The sequence below is a fragment of the Vicia villosa genome, linkage group LG2 (assembly GCF_029867415.1).
Source record: "Vicia villosa cultivar HV-30 ecotype Madison, WI linkage group LG2, Vvil1.0, whole genome shotgun sequence".
NCBI classification, from domain to species: Eukaryota; Viridiplantae; Streptophyta; class Magnoliopsida; order Fabales; family Fabaceae; genus Vicia; species Vicia villosa.
In genome coordinates, this window is record NC_081181.1 from 201,075,581 (window position 1) to 201,092,183 (window position 16,603).

Consider the following 16,603-nt stretch of genomic DNA (forward strand, 5'->3'; position numbering starts at 1 on the left):
ATCTTATGTTTTGATGAAGACAAAGAACCTATAGCTCAAATGCATTATCGAAGAAAGTTAAAATCTCAAAGACTCAAGAAATTGATTATGTCAACGCTTGGTACTCAATTTTCAAAGACACTGGACGAGGATGATTTGATCTTGAGCAAGAGGTACATATTACAATTACATCATGTATATCACTTTATAAGCTCAGAACAAATCATCCATATTTCATTTCTAAACATTTAGGATCTTTTAAAACATTTACTTAAGCTATTACAAACTATTTTTTTTTTTTTACATTTTCAAATAGTTGTAACCGGTTACATAAAACTTGTAACCAGTTACAAACTCAAAATGTTTGTTTTATTTTTCAAATTTTACAGTTGTAACCAGTTACAACATTATAGTAATCGGTTACCACTGAACCACCATCATACTTTCAAAACTCATTTTGAATCCAACACTTTCTAAACTTCATTCATGAACCATGACAATGCTTCATGATTTTATACTACTTCCAAAAGGTGCCTTTCAAATATAAATAGCTATGGATTCTGAAATTTAAATTCATCTCTTCCAATCAATTCAAATTTCAAATCTTTCTCATTTTCGTCATTAAGTGTGCTGAGGCTAAACTTTGTGAAACTTACTGCATAATTTTTAAAGTATCAATGCAAGTTTCATATTTAGTTCAGAGCACTTAAAGTCTCATACATTGTGAATTGTAAAAATTGGAAGGGAAGATCGACTTCTACATAATGATTTAAGTGCAAAAAATTCATATCTTATTTAAATTCTGTTTTTGATCACAAATTGTTTAATGATCATTTTGTTGTATTAGAAAGTAGTGTTCTTTCTATTCAAGTGTAAAATTAGAAGGTGGTTATGTGCTTTTATGATGGTGTTAGAAAGTTAAGAGAGTTTGATGGATCAACTGTAATGCTTCTAACATAGAAAAATCTCTCGTGGGGTGTGAGGGGTGGAGTACCCTTGTTTGGAAAGGGAAACCAGAATATTTCTTGGTGTTCTTTATTTTTCATCTTTTATTTTCATCACTTTAACATTTATAACAACCCGGAAAAATAAGAACAACATTTGTATCACTCATAATCGAGAACAATTCAAATATACTAGATAACCTAATTCACCCTTCTTAGATTACTTCCTATACTTACATTTGGCATCGTAACAGGTTATAGGTAACTTGTTCCTAAGATTTAAAGAATGGCTTCCACAAATCTAGTTTTAGAGGCGATTGTAGTAACAGTAAGCCTTCTTTGTTATGTGGTAAATATTATAATTTTTGGAAGATCCTCATTCAAGCACATCTTGAAGCACAAGGAGACAAAGTCTGGGGTGTTGTACAGAATTGTCCGTTTGTTCCCACAAATGTTGTTAATGGCGTTGGTACATCCAATATCAAAAGGTCATGGATTGAAGATGATAAGAAAAAAGTTCTCAATGACAAGAAAGCAAAAAACTTACTTCAAGCGGCCTTAAGCATAAATGAATTCTTCCATGTCTCTCAATGAAAAATGGAAAAAGAAAGATGGGATTCACTAGAATTCACCCATGAAAGAACTGTAGACGTGAAAAGATCAAGATTGAACACTTTATGTCAGGAATATGAATTGTTGAGAATGTTGCCCGAATATTCAATTCTTGACTTGCAAAAGTTTTGTGCATTTGACAAACCACTGGATGACTCTCGGTAAGACTTTTTCTAATGATGAACTTAATCTTAAAGTACTTATATCTTTGACTAGGGAATAACAACCAAAAGTGACGAGGATATGAGAAAAAAAGAGTATATCCAATATGTCTTCCGCAACATTGTTCGGTAAACTTCAAGAGCACGAGATTGAGCTTGAAAGACTAGAGAAGCACGAGACTCAAGAGAAGAAATCTAAGAACACTGCCTTGAAAGTTAATTCAAGGGAAGAATTGGAAGAAGACTTACCAGATGAAGATGAGAATTTCATTCTCAAATTCTGGTATGCAGATACCAGATGTCGAGCAGATATCAGATCAGATGGGCTTTGGTTTCTTCATTTAAAATATCCAAAATAGTGTTAGAACAAGATTTGTTCTGATCAATTATCTTAGTTTTGATGATAACAATAATATGAATTTTGCTTAAGATAATATGGTACTCTAATCCAATGCAATTTCCCTTTCAGGAAATATATAAAGAGTACGCATAATTCAGCGCTCAGAAGCTTTGTCTCAAAGGGTTCAGCATGCAACATCAGAACATGGTCTGGTAAGACATCAGAAGATGGTCGAAGCAAAATCAGAACATGGGTCTATGGAAGCATCAGAAGAACAAGAGAACAGAAGCACTGAAGTTCTGATGGTATCACGCTCAGAAGCACTTCAAGGTCAGAAGATCAGAAGATGCTGTGCACCAAGCTGTTTGACTCTGATGATATTCAAACGTTGTATTCACAAACATCAGATCAGAAGAAAGTACAAGTGGCAAGCTACGCTGACTGACAAAAGGAACGTTAAAAGCTACTAAAGGCTACGTCAGTAGACACAGCGTGAACAAGGCTCGAGGTAGTTGACAAAAGCGTATAACATTAAATGCGATGCTGTACGGAACACGCAAAGCATTAAATGCATTCAACGGTCATCTTCTCCAACGCCTATAAATATGAAGTTCTGATGAGAAGCAAGGTTAACGATTCTGCACCAAAACAACTCATATCAAACTTGCTGAAACGCTGTTCAAATCTAAACTCAGAATCTTCATCTTCATCAAAGCTCACTACATTGCTGTTGTAATATATTAGTGAGATTAAGCTTAAACGATTAAGAGAAATATCACAGTTTGTGATTATCGCTTTTAAGAAGCAATTGTAAACTCTTAGAATTGATTACATTAAGTTGTAAGGAACTAGAGTGATCGTGTGGATCAGAATACTCTAGGAAGTCTTAGGAGTGAACTAAGCAGATTGTAACTAGAGTGATCGTGTGGATCAGTAGACTCTAGAAAAGTCTTAGAGGGTATCTAAGCAGTTGTTCCTGGAGTGATCAGTGTGTGATCAGAAGACTCTGGAAGACTTAGTTGCTGACTAAGTGGAAAACCATTGTAATCCGTGCGATTAGTGGATTAAATCCTCAGTTGAGGTAAATCATCTCTGCGGGGGTGGACTGGAGTAGTTTAGTTAACAACGAACCAGGATAAAAATAACTGTGCAATTTATTTTTATCTGTCAAGTTTTTAAACCTACACTTATTCAAACCCCCCCTTTCTAAGTGTTTTTCTATCCTTCAATTGGTATCAGAGCGCCGGTTCTAAGGTGCAAGCACTTAACCGTGTTTAGAAAAGATTCAGGAAGAGAAAAACGCTTCAGTAAAAGATGGTTGATGAAAGTGAAAAGTCTACACCAGCATCTACATCTGGCTCTGCTGAGCAATACAACGGTAACAATGGTTATACTAGACCGCCGGTATTTGATGGTGAAAACTTTGAATACTGGAAAGATAAACTGGAAAGTTACTTTCTTGGTCTAGATGGTGATCTATGGGATCTTCTGATGGATGGTTACAAACATCCAGTAAATGCCAGAGGCGTAAAGCTGACAAGGCAAGAAATGAATGATGATCAGAAAAAGCTTTTCAGGAATCATCATAAATGCAGAACTGTTTTGCTGAATGCTATCTCTCATGCTGAATATGAGAAGATATCTAACAGGGAAACGGCTTATGACATATATGAGTCCTTGAAAATGACTCATGAAGGAAATGCTCAAGTCAAGGAGACTAAAGCTCTAGCTTTAATCCAGAAGTATGAAGCCTTCAAGATGGAGGATGATGAAGACATTGAAAAGATGTTTTCAAGATTTCAAACTCTTACTGCTGGATTGAGAGTTCTTGACAAGGGATACACCAAGGCTGATCACGTAAAGAAGATCATCAGAAGCTTACCCAGAAGATGGGGTCCTATGGTGACTGCATTCAAGATTGCAAAGAATCTGAATGAAGTTTCTCTGGAAGAGCTCATCAGTGCCTTGAGAAGTCATGAAATAGAGCTGGATGCAAATGAGCCTCAAAAGAAAGGTAAGTCTATTGCATTAAAATCTAATATCAAGAAATGCACTAACGCTTTTCAGGCTAGAGAAGAAGATCCTGAAGAATCAGAATCTGAAGAAGAAGATGAACTGTCCCTGATCTCCAGAAGGCTAAATCAACTCTGGAAGACCAAGCAAAGGAAGTTCAGAGGCTTCAGAAGTTCAAAGAAATTTGAACGTGGAGAATCTTCTGATGACAGAAGATTTGACACGAAGAAGGTCATGTGCTATGAATGCAATGAGCCTGGACACTACAAGAACGAATGTCCAAATCTTCAGAATGAAAATCCCAAGAAGAAGTTTCATAAGAAGAAAGGTCTTATGGCAACCTGGGATGAGTCAGAAGATGATTCAGACTCTGAAGATGAGCAGGCTAACTGTGCGCTGATGGCGACAGAAGATGACGAATCAGAATCTACATCAGAATCAGATTCTGAAGAGGTATTTTCTGAACTTACTAGAGATGAGTTAGTTTCCGGTCTAACTGAACTTCTGGAACTCAAGTCTCAGATTAGTCTCAAATACAAAAAGCTGAAAAAGCTATTTGAATTTGAAACAAAGAAGCTTGAGTTGGAAAATTCTGAATTAAAAGAAAAACTTTTAAAATTATCCAATAATGTTGGATCCCCTTCTGATTCAGAAAAATCCACTCCTAGTCTAAACCATATTCTGAAAGAATATGATTTAAGTTTCAGGAAGTTCTTATCTAGAAGTATTGGCAGAAGTCAGCTAGCTTCTATGATATATGCTGTGTCTGGAAACAAAAGAGTTGGCATTGGTTTTGAGGGTGAAACCCATACAAACTTGAACCTGTTGATGAAATGAAATTCACATACAAGCCATTGTATGATCAGTTCAAGTATGGCCACTCCCATGATATTAGGCACACTTCACATGCTCAAAGCTTTCACATAACACACACCAAAAAGCATGTGACACAACCTAGGAAATATCATGAAACTCACATTAAGAATTATCATGCTGTTCCTCCTATTGCTTACAATGTTAAACCTAAGTTCAATCAGAACTTGAGGAGAACTAACAAGAAAGGACCCAAGAAAATGTGGGTACCAAAGAAAAAGACTATTTCTTTTGCAGATTCTCTTGGCGACAAGGAAGATAAAAATCAACATGACATGTCACCTGGACTCAAGTTGGTCTCAACACTTGAAGAGAAGAAAGACTGTCTTCCAAGCTCTGGCTCTTAAATCTGTTGATGAAACTATGTTCGTAGGAGATCAGAAAAGAAAGTTTATTAGTCTTGGAACCATCTGTTTTGTTTATCTCTAAAGCATTGATGTTTCGTTCTTGAGTATTCTAAATGCTCTAAATGCTAGAGAATATACAATATTGAAACATTGATTGTGGACGAATCAATAAATATCTGGTTTGATGATAAACTTGTTTCTGATGAAACAAAGCAGCTTAAGAATTTCTGCATATACAATTCTGTCGTATCAGAAGCTACAGAGCAAAGAAGTGAACCTCCAGAAGCTGTGCATATCAGAAGTAATGGATCAGAAGATCATTCAGATTTATATCAACACACCTCAGAAGGAATGTTTCCAGAAGAGAAACTTGATCAGATCAAAAGCAGTGATCTGAATCTGAAGGCGTAGAGTCTATTCTGAAATTTACAGCTGTCATCTATTATCTGATGGTGAACACGTGTCTGTACGGTTTGTACAAAGCGTGCAGTTGAAAAGACGCCGACCTAGGTAACTGTATTAAAATCATTTCATTTACTGTGTTCTCTCTCCTAATGTCATTTCTCATTAAATGCATAATGATTTCTTTTTTAAATCTTTTAAATAACCCGCTTCATCTTCATTCCCTCTTTTTTCTCTCTTTCTCTCTATTTTGTGCATTCACTTCGTTGCATCTCTCTTCAAACCCTAGTTCTCTGATTTGATCTCAAAGCATTATCATCATGAACTCTTCCTCTTGTTCATCTTCCTCAAAAGAGAGACCTACTTCTTCACAAATCCGTCTACGAAATTATAAAGATGCTCCTTTGAAAACTTGCTTGATACCCACGAAGGACTTGGAGGTTTTATGTGAAACTGCTGTGGACTTCAACAATCTTAAAGCGAATGGCTTTAAGTGTGATGCAAGAATCCTCGAGCAAGGATGGTCCAAGTATCTTAATAGATTGGTTGGTCCAATTTATCCTGATCTTGTGAAGGATTTCTGGGTACATGCAACGGTTACCCCAACGACCATTATTTCATTCGTGCTAGGGCATGAAGTGGTTATCTCTGAAAAACTGATCAGGAAGCTATACAATCTGAATGATGAAGAAGGTTGGTCTGGTTTTCGATATACATCTGTTGATTGGTCAATAGTTGAAAAACAAATCTCTAAGTCTTCTGGGATTGACTCAAATAACACAGGCACCTTGAGGCCATTTTATAGAGTATGGGCTGAGATTATTCTGGGTTCTCTTCACCACAGAAAAAGGATGCTCTCCTCCTCCTACATCAGTCCAGATCACAAGCACACTCTTTTCTGCATTGGCAAAAAGACTGAGATCAACATCTCTCACATTCTGTTTGAGAATCTGAAGACTTCAATCCTTGAATCAAGAGAAGAGGAAAGGGCGAAGTACCCTCATCTTCCAAGAACTACTATTCCGTTTGGAAGAATGATTTCAGACATTATTACTGAAAGCAAAGTGCTGGACTCCATCAGAAAACTCAATGCATCCCATTTGCTTGGAGTAGTTCAAGGTCCCATTTTTAATGGTGTGGATTTGTTCAGATTAGAACTCATTAAAAATGTACCTTCTGTGTGCCAAAGTTTTCCTGACATTCTCTCAAGAAGAGTTGTTGCTGAAGGTTTTGCCTCCCTGTTTCAAGAAGAACTGCATCAGGTTGTCAAGTCTTACCTGGAAGATTGTGTTAGGAAGCAATCAGATATTGATCCTGCTTGGATCCGTGGCAGAATACTTCCGTCCAAGGCTGATCTTCTGAAGAAGGATCAGAAGGAACTAAAGGCTAGGCTAAAAAGAAAAGCCCAAGAAGATGAGGCTGAGAAAGCCAAGAAGTTGAGGGTCACCTATGATCCTGACAAGGTGGACTCTGAAGAACGAAGAGATAAAAGGATCAGAGATTCCTTTCGCAGAACCAGATCTTCTTCTTCTTCTGTACAAATCTCCAGAAAGGTTTTTACTCCACCTCCTTCTGTCCCTAAACCATCTTTCCAATCACCTCCTCCTGAACCAAAAGTAAACTTCACCTTACCAAATCCTTCTCCATCATCCTTCTCCTCTCCCATTCTAAACCCCACACCTTTAAGTATTCTTCCCCCAACTCCTTCTGATAAACCCTTCTCACCAATTCCCTTTACAAATACTTCACCCTCTTCTCAATCCATCCCTTCTGATGTTCCACCCTCATCAATTATTCTCTCAGATATTCCTTCTTCCTCATCCACCGTACCTCCACCTTCCATATTCCATCCCTTACCTACCAGAGAGTCTAAACCTTACTGTCTTCTCTATCCTGACTACAAATTCACCTTCAATCCGCCTGAACCTGAACCCTATACCTACCTGGAACTTTTCAGACATGAGGTGATTAGCAGTCTAGACCTTCTGAAGGATGCATTTCTAAATGGTCTGGATGATGTTTCTACAAGAAATCTCTGGAGAAGATTTCGCAAGGATTTTCAAGTAGAAGCAATGGGAGTACAGAAAAGACTAGTGGCTGCTGCCCCTGGTTACCCTGGTTACCTTCTGGAGGAAGATAATGGTATATACTACCATCCTCTCAGAAATTGTGTTGCTGCTGAGGAGAAGCCCTTTGTGGATGAATTGGAAGTATTAAGACTGGCTGCTGAAATGGAAGCCAATCCTTGCAGGGAGATTGTGGTTTGGATACCTCAATATCCTGTTCTGCTAGGAGACTTCAAGACTCTCTTTGACTATCTGAGGGAAAACCCGTCTAAGGAAGATCCAAACTTGGTCATTCCAGAAGTTGTTGACCCACCAGAAGTTGAAGGTCCTTCTGCTCCAAGGAATCTAGCTGCCATTCTTCAGGCACTTGAGAATGGAGACTCGGAAATTCCTGCTGCAGAATATGGAGATGCTTCTATGCAAGAAGCAGATGCTGAAGATCATGTTGCTGAATCAGATCCTGTTGAGGAAATCCCTGCAAATGATCTATCCATGGAAGCTACAGATCAAGTTGCTATTCCTGTGGTTGAAAGCGTTGAAACTTCTTCTGGTGAATCTTCTCGTCTTGCAAGGACCCTGGAAGAAATTCAGAGGAGACAGGATGAGCAAAGCTCACTCAATGCTGAGTATAGCGCTTTCATGGTGAGGCAAGAAGGACACAACACTATGGTTCAAGAGATGCTGACCAAGATCTTGTCAAGACTAGGGCCATCTTAGATTGAGTCTGTGTTGTTTCTTTCTTCTTGTTGCATCTGTCTTTGTGCATCTGATCTTTCCTATCTTCATGTACTTCTGTACCTGCTGTTTGAACTTCAATGAAATCATCTTCTTCCTCCATGTGTTTCGTTTTGTTTGTCTCTGAATCTTTTTTGCTTTTTGATGATATGACAAAAAGGGGGAGAAAGATAAATGATAAATGATTTGATTTAATCAGTTGCATTTACTAACAAGAACTGCAAGTTCTATATGGTTTAAGTGTTTTGCAGGTATAGAGAAGTGAAGAGAATCTTCAAAGCAAACACAGAAGCAAAACCATGGAAACTGAAGCAAGCCGAGTGCTGTCAAGCTTCAGAGATCAGAAGCAAGAAAGAAGAATGAATCAGAAGCACTTTACTTTGACAAAATTCTATTTGCTCTGATACATCATTTTAGCCTATATGGCTCTGATACATATAATGTTATAGCTCTGATACATATAATGTGTTAGAATATACATTTTATGTTCTGACTCGTTCATGCTGACTTTTGTCGTTTAGTTTTTGTTCTGTAACATTTCAGGATGTAGAGATGCTCTGATGATGCTCTGGTACATTCAACAATGTTCTGATACAAATCTAGCATGAAGTGATGTTGGTAGAAATTCAAGCTCTGAAGCTATCCGAGGGAAGCAGAAATTCAAAGCTGTGAATGTTCTAAAGATCCAGAAAACTCAAGTTCTGAAGCTGTCCTAAATGGAAGCAGAAATCAGAAGCTGTGAATGTTCAGAAGATCAAAGAAATTCAAGTTCTGAAGCTGTCCTGAATGGAAGCAGAAATCAGAAGCTGTGAATGTTCAGAAGATCAAAGAAATTCAAGTTCTGAAGCTGTCCTAGATGGAAGCAGGAATCAGAAGCTGTGAGTGTTCTAGGGATCTAAGGAAATTCTAGTTCTGAAGCTGTCCTATGGAAGCAGAAGTCAGAAGCTATGAATTCTCTAAAGACAGAAGCTTATATGATCGTCTCTACCGAAATAATCAGGGAAGTCTTTTATTAAAGTTCTTCGAGTATTTATTTCAGGGGGAGATTATTTATCTCAGGGGGAGATTGTTAATCTCAGGGGGAGACATATTCATATGCTTATGTTATAGCTGTGTAATTTGTCTTTTGCCGTTTGTTCTTTCTGATCGCAAATTCATATCATTTATATATGTTTTTGTCATCATCAAAAAGGGGGAGATTGTTAGAACAAGATTTGTTCTGATCAATTATCTTAGTTTTGATGATAACAATAATATGAATTTTGCTTAAGATAATATGGTACTCTAATCCAATGCAATTTCCCTTTCAGGAAATATATAAAGAGTACGCATAATTCAGCGCTCAGAAGCTTTGTCTCAAAGGGTTCAGCATGCAACATCAGAACATGGTCTGGCAAGACATCAGAAGATGGTCGAAGCAAAATCAGAACATGGGTCTATGGAAGCATCAGAAGAACAAGAGAACAGAAGCACTGAAGTTCTGATGGTATCACGCTCAGAAGCACTTCAAGGTCAGAAGATCAGAAGATGCTGTGCACCAAGCTGTTTGACTCTGATGATATTCAAACGTTGTATTCACAAACATCAGATCAGAAGAAAGTACAAGTGGCAAGCTACGCTGACTGACAAAAGGAACGTTAAAAGCTACTAAAGGCTACGTCAGTAGACACAGCGTGAACAAGGCTCGAGGTAGTTGACAAAAGCGTATAACATTAAATGCGATGCTGTACGGAACACGCAAAGCATTAAATGCATTCAACGGTCATCTTCTCCAACGCCTATAAATATGAAGTTCTGATGAGAAGCAAGGTTAACGATTCTGCACCAAAACAACTCATATCAAACTTGCTGAAACGCTGTTCAAATCTAAACTCAGAATCTTCATCTTCATCAAAGCTCACTACATTGCTGTTGTAATATATTAGTGAGATTAAGCTTAAACGATTAAGAGAAATATCACAGTTTGTGATTATCGCTTTTAAGAAGCAATTGTAAACTCTTAGAATTGATTACATTAAGTTGTAAGGAACTAGAGTGATCGTGTGGATCAGAATACTCTAGGAAGTCTTAGGAGTGAACTAAGCAGATTGTAACTAGAGTGATTGTGTGGATCAGTAGACTCTAGAAAAGTCTTAGAAGGTATCTAAGCAGTTGTTCCTGGAGTGATCAGTGTGTGATCAGAAGACTCTGGAAGACTTAGTTGCTGACTAAGTGGAAAACCATTGTAATCCGTGCGATTAGTGGATTAAATCCCCAGTTGAGGTAAATCATCTCTGCGGGGGTGGACTGGAGTAGTTTAGTTAACAACGAACCAGGATAAAAATAACTGTGCAATTTATTTTTATCTGTCAAGTTTTTAAACCTACACTTATTCAAACCCCCCCTTTCTAAGTGTTTTTCTATCCTTCAAATAGCAGCTGCAAATTTTCTTCATAAAATAAAGAACAACCATCACATGTTTCCTAAAATGCCTCAACATCCTGGATGCCTTCGATGATCGTTCATGTAGCTTTCCAGAGTTTATTCAATGTTTTTCTGAATATCTCTGACGATTATCACCTTTTACCCAACTGTTTCTTTCATTAAGTCTTTTACTCATTCCATTTATAGTTTGTCTCTCGTGGCGCTATATTCCCCACAGAGATTCGAGTCTGTCTCATATCATATCATACACAAAAATAAAAAAAGAGTTCATACATTCATAACATTCTTGGGGCATCTAAGGTTAAAAATCAGATTTTGTTTGTATTTAAGTATCTCATATCTTGTCGAGACAAAGTTTTCAATCTTCATATCTTGTCGAGACGAAGTTTTAAACTTTATTTTAGTTTTACTTTTTTTATTACACCTCCCTCTTGATATTAATTTTTATTTTACTGAAATATACGCTACTAAAGTCTGTGACCCATACTCACAAAATATTCACTCTACATCATCCTATTGTGAATTGGTTTAGGGAGGCCATTATTGCCTCCGGACTTTCCGGACTTTATTGTTTCGGTTACAACACCATTAGCCACGGAATGCAGGGGGCATTCGTTGAGAGTTGGCACAAGGAGACATCGTCTTTCCACTTTTCGATTGGAGAGATGACAATCAATTTGGATGACGCCGCCTGCCTGCTACACCTTCCTATTTGAGGGAGTTTCCTTAACCACTCCCGCATCACTCGTGATGTTGTCATCGAGTGGATGGTTGAGTATTTGGATGCTCAACCAGAAATGACAGTTGAGCAATGTTCCTCGACTAATGGGGCACATGCGAAGTTCTCATTCTTGAAGGACATTTATAACAACCATCTCATTGTGGCAGTTGATTCCGAGAATGAGGGCAGTGACTTATTTGTTCAGTATCACCATTAGTGTGCTTTGAGGTGTTACTTCATGTTCTTGGTTGGCACGTTCCTTTTTGTGGACAAAAGTGCTAACTACTTGGATGTAACATACCTCCGATACTTCATGGATTTGGATGCGGTGAGGGAGTGGAACTTAGGGGCCAGCTATTTGGTATACCTATACCAAAAGCTGAATGAAGCCTCTAAATGGAGGACGAGACACCTTACAGGCTCTTGCACTCTGTTGACAGTACCTTTCGTTCCCACTATTAAATTTATTTTACTATTAATAATTTTTTCTTACATGTATCTTATTCGTTTTTCAGGCATGGATCATTTCTCACTTCCACTCATTCATGGATATGCTCTTGATCTTGACTATACGGAGGAGATGCTAAGGGCTTCCACGTATCTCCCCCATAGAGGGAATCAGGTTGTGCTGCCGTTCCGGTTTTATCTTGATTGAACTATTCATGATGACATCCTATGGACGCCGTTTGAGGATCACAAAGAGATTATCCCATTCGACTCCATCTATTTGGACTCCAAGTGGCTGGCATGTGGGACAGCCATATGGTCAGCTATTTGTCGAAGCGATGCATGCGACAGTTTGGCTATGTCCAGGCCATACCCTGATCTCCATCTCAAGCTGCTCCCGACACCATTATTTGTTAGGATCTCGATGACATCTTTGAGGATTGGGAGCAGCAATATGGTGCCACATGACTATCGGTTGATGCAGGCATCCAACAGTTGGCATTGTATATAGGGATACATGGAATGGTTCTACATAATGTCACACCTTATCATGACACCAAATGCTCCTGGACGTCAATCTAAGCCAGCTCATGAGGATATTTTGGAGAACCAGCAGGATAAGGATGACCATGCCACTCATGTTTTTCCGATATGTCTACGGATACAGGCGATTGGACAAGAGGCTTTGGACTTAGGGATCACTGAGAGGGGCGAACCTGAGGCGGTGAACATCATGGAGAGGGTGGTTAGAGAGACAACGACTACGGTGGGATACAAGAGGCAAAGGAGGGGCCAGGGGTGAGGATTAGGCATACGCAGTAGGATATGCTTTTTTTATTCCAGAACAATTCATGTCTTATATTTTACTATTTTTAGAGCAACATTTTATACTTATTATCGTTTGATATTTCTTAACATTTCCCGTTCCCATTTTTATTATTGTTTTAATCTAATTCAGAATCAAAATTTTGATGAATTTTTTAAAAAAAAATCACTGTTAGGGGTGATTTCGAAGTTGCATATCCGAAACACCTTTCAAAAGTACAAAGGGTATTTTCGGAGATGCATCTCCGAAAACACCTCTTTTATTGTGCGTTCGGAGATGCATATCTGAAAAATATTTTGGGATTTTAAGGTTTTTTTTTTACCCACTACAAGGTGGAAAAGGGAATTCTCAAATGATGATGAGAATAGAATGGGCCAAAGCTCCAAGTCCCGGTCAGGCCCAAACCAAAAGTAGCTGATGATGATGATGTACCTGAACGGGTGATGATGGAAGATTAAATCTGTTTTGCGTCTTCTTTCCAATGAAAGTGTGGGTCTGTAAAAAAACGCATATGTATGTATGGTGCCAAAAGAATGTAAATCAAATCCAACTCTTGTTTTATTCTATGTACGATTATTTAGACAAACAAACAATTATTAGAAGTACAATAAATTCAATTATTATTATTATTAATATTAAAGTGTAAGATTAAAATGAATAATGTAAATTTAGTGATTAACAAAAATTCAAGATTTAAAATGTGAAATCCTCAAATTCAATTATTAAATCAAGTTCGAATATACAGAAGTAACTTGGATATGAGTTAATGCAAAAATAGATTTTTATGGACATGGACATGCATAATAGATAGGTTTTTTTTTTTGGGACATAGATGGATCAAAAATAGATTTGTTGTTTTATGCCAAATTAGTTTTTTATTTTTTTTTTATTTTACATAAATGGAGAATGAATAGATTTGTTGTTTTATGCGAAATTATGAATGGATGACTATGAATGGTTGTGAGGAAAATCGAACTTTTGACCTCTTATGAATGATAAGAAAAAACTGTTAGTCAACATATTGACTTTTTTTATTAGACTTGAAAAAAGAGCTATGCATGAATGAATCTAATATGATTAGATGAGTAAAAGTCAAATTGTTGACAATGAAGCCATGAGGCGAACGTAGGGCAAAATTTGGTGTATGACAGAAGAACACATAAGTAGTTTGAATAGCCATCCTGGTGGTACTAAAGTGTATCAAGACTTGAAGAAATTATTTTGATTGATAGGAATGAAGAAGGACAAACCGTTTGGTTTAATGCAACCGTTGGATATTCTGGAATGGAAGTAGGATGTCATTTCCATGGATTTTGTGACGAGTTTGCCTACGACTTCTAAAGGAAATAATTCAGTTTGGGTGGTAGTGGATAGATTGACTAAATCAACTCATTTGATTCCAATAAAGATCAGTCATTCATTGCAGAATTTAGCTGAAGTGTATATTGAGAAGATCCTTACTTTGCATGGTATTCCTTCGAGTATTATTTCTGATAGAGATCCAAGAATCACATTGAGTTTATGGTAGAGTTAGCAGGAAGCCATGAGTACTAAACTAAAGTTGAGTTCTGCTATTCATCCACGAATGGACGGTCAGACAGAGAGGACTATCCAGTCTTTGGAGGATTCGCCGAGGGCTTGTGTTTTGGAGCAGGGAGGTAGCTGGGACAATTACTTACTGTTTATTGAGTTTGCTTACAATAACAATTTCCATTCTAGTATTGGAATGGCACCGTATGAGGCTTTGTATGGAAGGAGGTGTATGACTCCTTTTTATTGGTATGATTCCAGTGAGAGTGTAGTGCTTGGACTTGAGATCGTTTAGCATACTACTGAGAAGATCAAAATGATTCAAGAGAAAATGAAAGCTTTGCAAAGTTGTCAAAAGAGTTATCATGATAAGAAGAGAAAATCACTTGAGTTCTAAAACAGAGATCATGTGTTCCTGAGTGTCACTCCTGTGACATGTGTTGGCCGCGCTTTGAAATCTCGAAAGCTCGCGTCGCGTTTCATTGGTCCTTATTAGATTTCAAAGAGAATGAGAAAAGTGGCCTACAAAATTGCCTTAACGTTGTTTCTTTCGAATCTTCATGATGTCTTTCATGTGTCTCACTTGCGAAAATACATTCCTGATCCGTCTCATGTGATTCAAGTGGATGATGTGCATGTTAGAGAGATCTTGATTGTTGAGGCATCTCCCTTGAGAGTAAAGGGTCGAGAGGTTAAACACTTTAGAGGCAAGGATATCGTCTTTGTAACACCCTTCTAAACCCCGCGGAAAATAAATAAATAATCAGAGTAAAAACATAAACACATGGTGCCACAATTATTTAAAATAAATAAACCAACTATGGTCAAAAGTCATGCTTCATTAGGAAACGATTTACCAAAATATAATCATGTTTATCATAGCGGAATAAGAAAACATCGTCAATACAACCAATGGAAATATAATTCAACACCAAATAAAATAAAGTAATCTCATAAAACTCTAAAACTATCGTTCCCCAGTGTTACAAGATCAGAGCATGACCGACACGACCCAACATACGAGTCATCCTCACCGAGCACTAATGCCGCTACTCCTCAATCTGAAAAATATCAACAAGTAAGGGTGAGTCTCATTCTCAATTAATCAATGTTATGCATTCATAAGCAACAAAACATCATAATATATCATTCACCCAATTTATCATATATTCAGATATTCAATTATCATTCATCAATCACAACAAATACAACAATCACAACAAATACAACACCAAACATAACACTGAAATTCATTCAATCATGTTATGACAAGGATGCATATGACTAACTGACACTATGCATGTCGTACCAATAAACCGTGGAATTAATCCACCTGACCAATCTACGCCTCATCGAGATACGGCCTAACCGACACAAATTCCGCACAATGGGAATTATGTCCACCATTTGATCCAAACATCACCGGGATCCATCACCGAATGCATATGAATGAATGTACACATATACCATACTTAAAAACATCACCGATCCGATGTACCGCATCGTCTCATCATAACTCACCATTTTCATCACCGAATAAGTATGTACACGCTGGACAATCATTCAATTATTCACATATATTTACATCAAATATATCATTCAATCATCACCGTCATATTATCACAACAATCATGATAATAGTCACAACAAATCTATCCCGCATCAACACATTGTCACATTCAAGAAAATATGCACACAATGTTACATTTAATCATACATGTAAACATACAACATATAATCATCACATTAATAATAATAACGGTTCATTCACCATCACACTAAAACATTGTCATGTTTACACAATTCCACATATGCACAATGTATATCACCAATAACTCACCAAAAGCAACACCGAATGATATATTCGATTCCAACACCATCCATGATTATATCACACATAATAATATCAATATATATTCAATTCTAGTATCATCATTATTCAATCGTATCACATATAATCATGTCAAAACACCTCCCAGATACAACGAATTCAAAGTGGTTACATCACCATACAACACATTGTTACATTCACACATATATGTACACAATGCTACAAATCCATCAATTAAATTGAATCAACATTCATAATAAAATAGGAACACTGCCCATTTCACCAATTCATCATCTAAAGCTTTGAATTAGCTTCGCAGCGCTCGAAACGGCGCTCAAAACGGATGTACGGT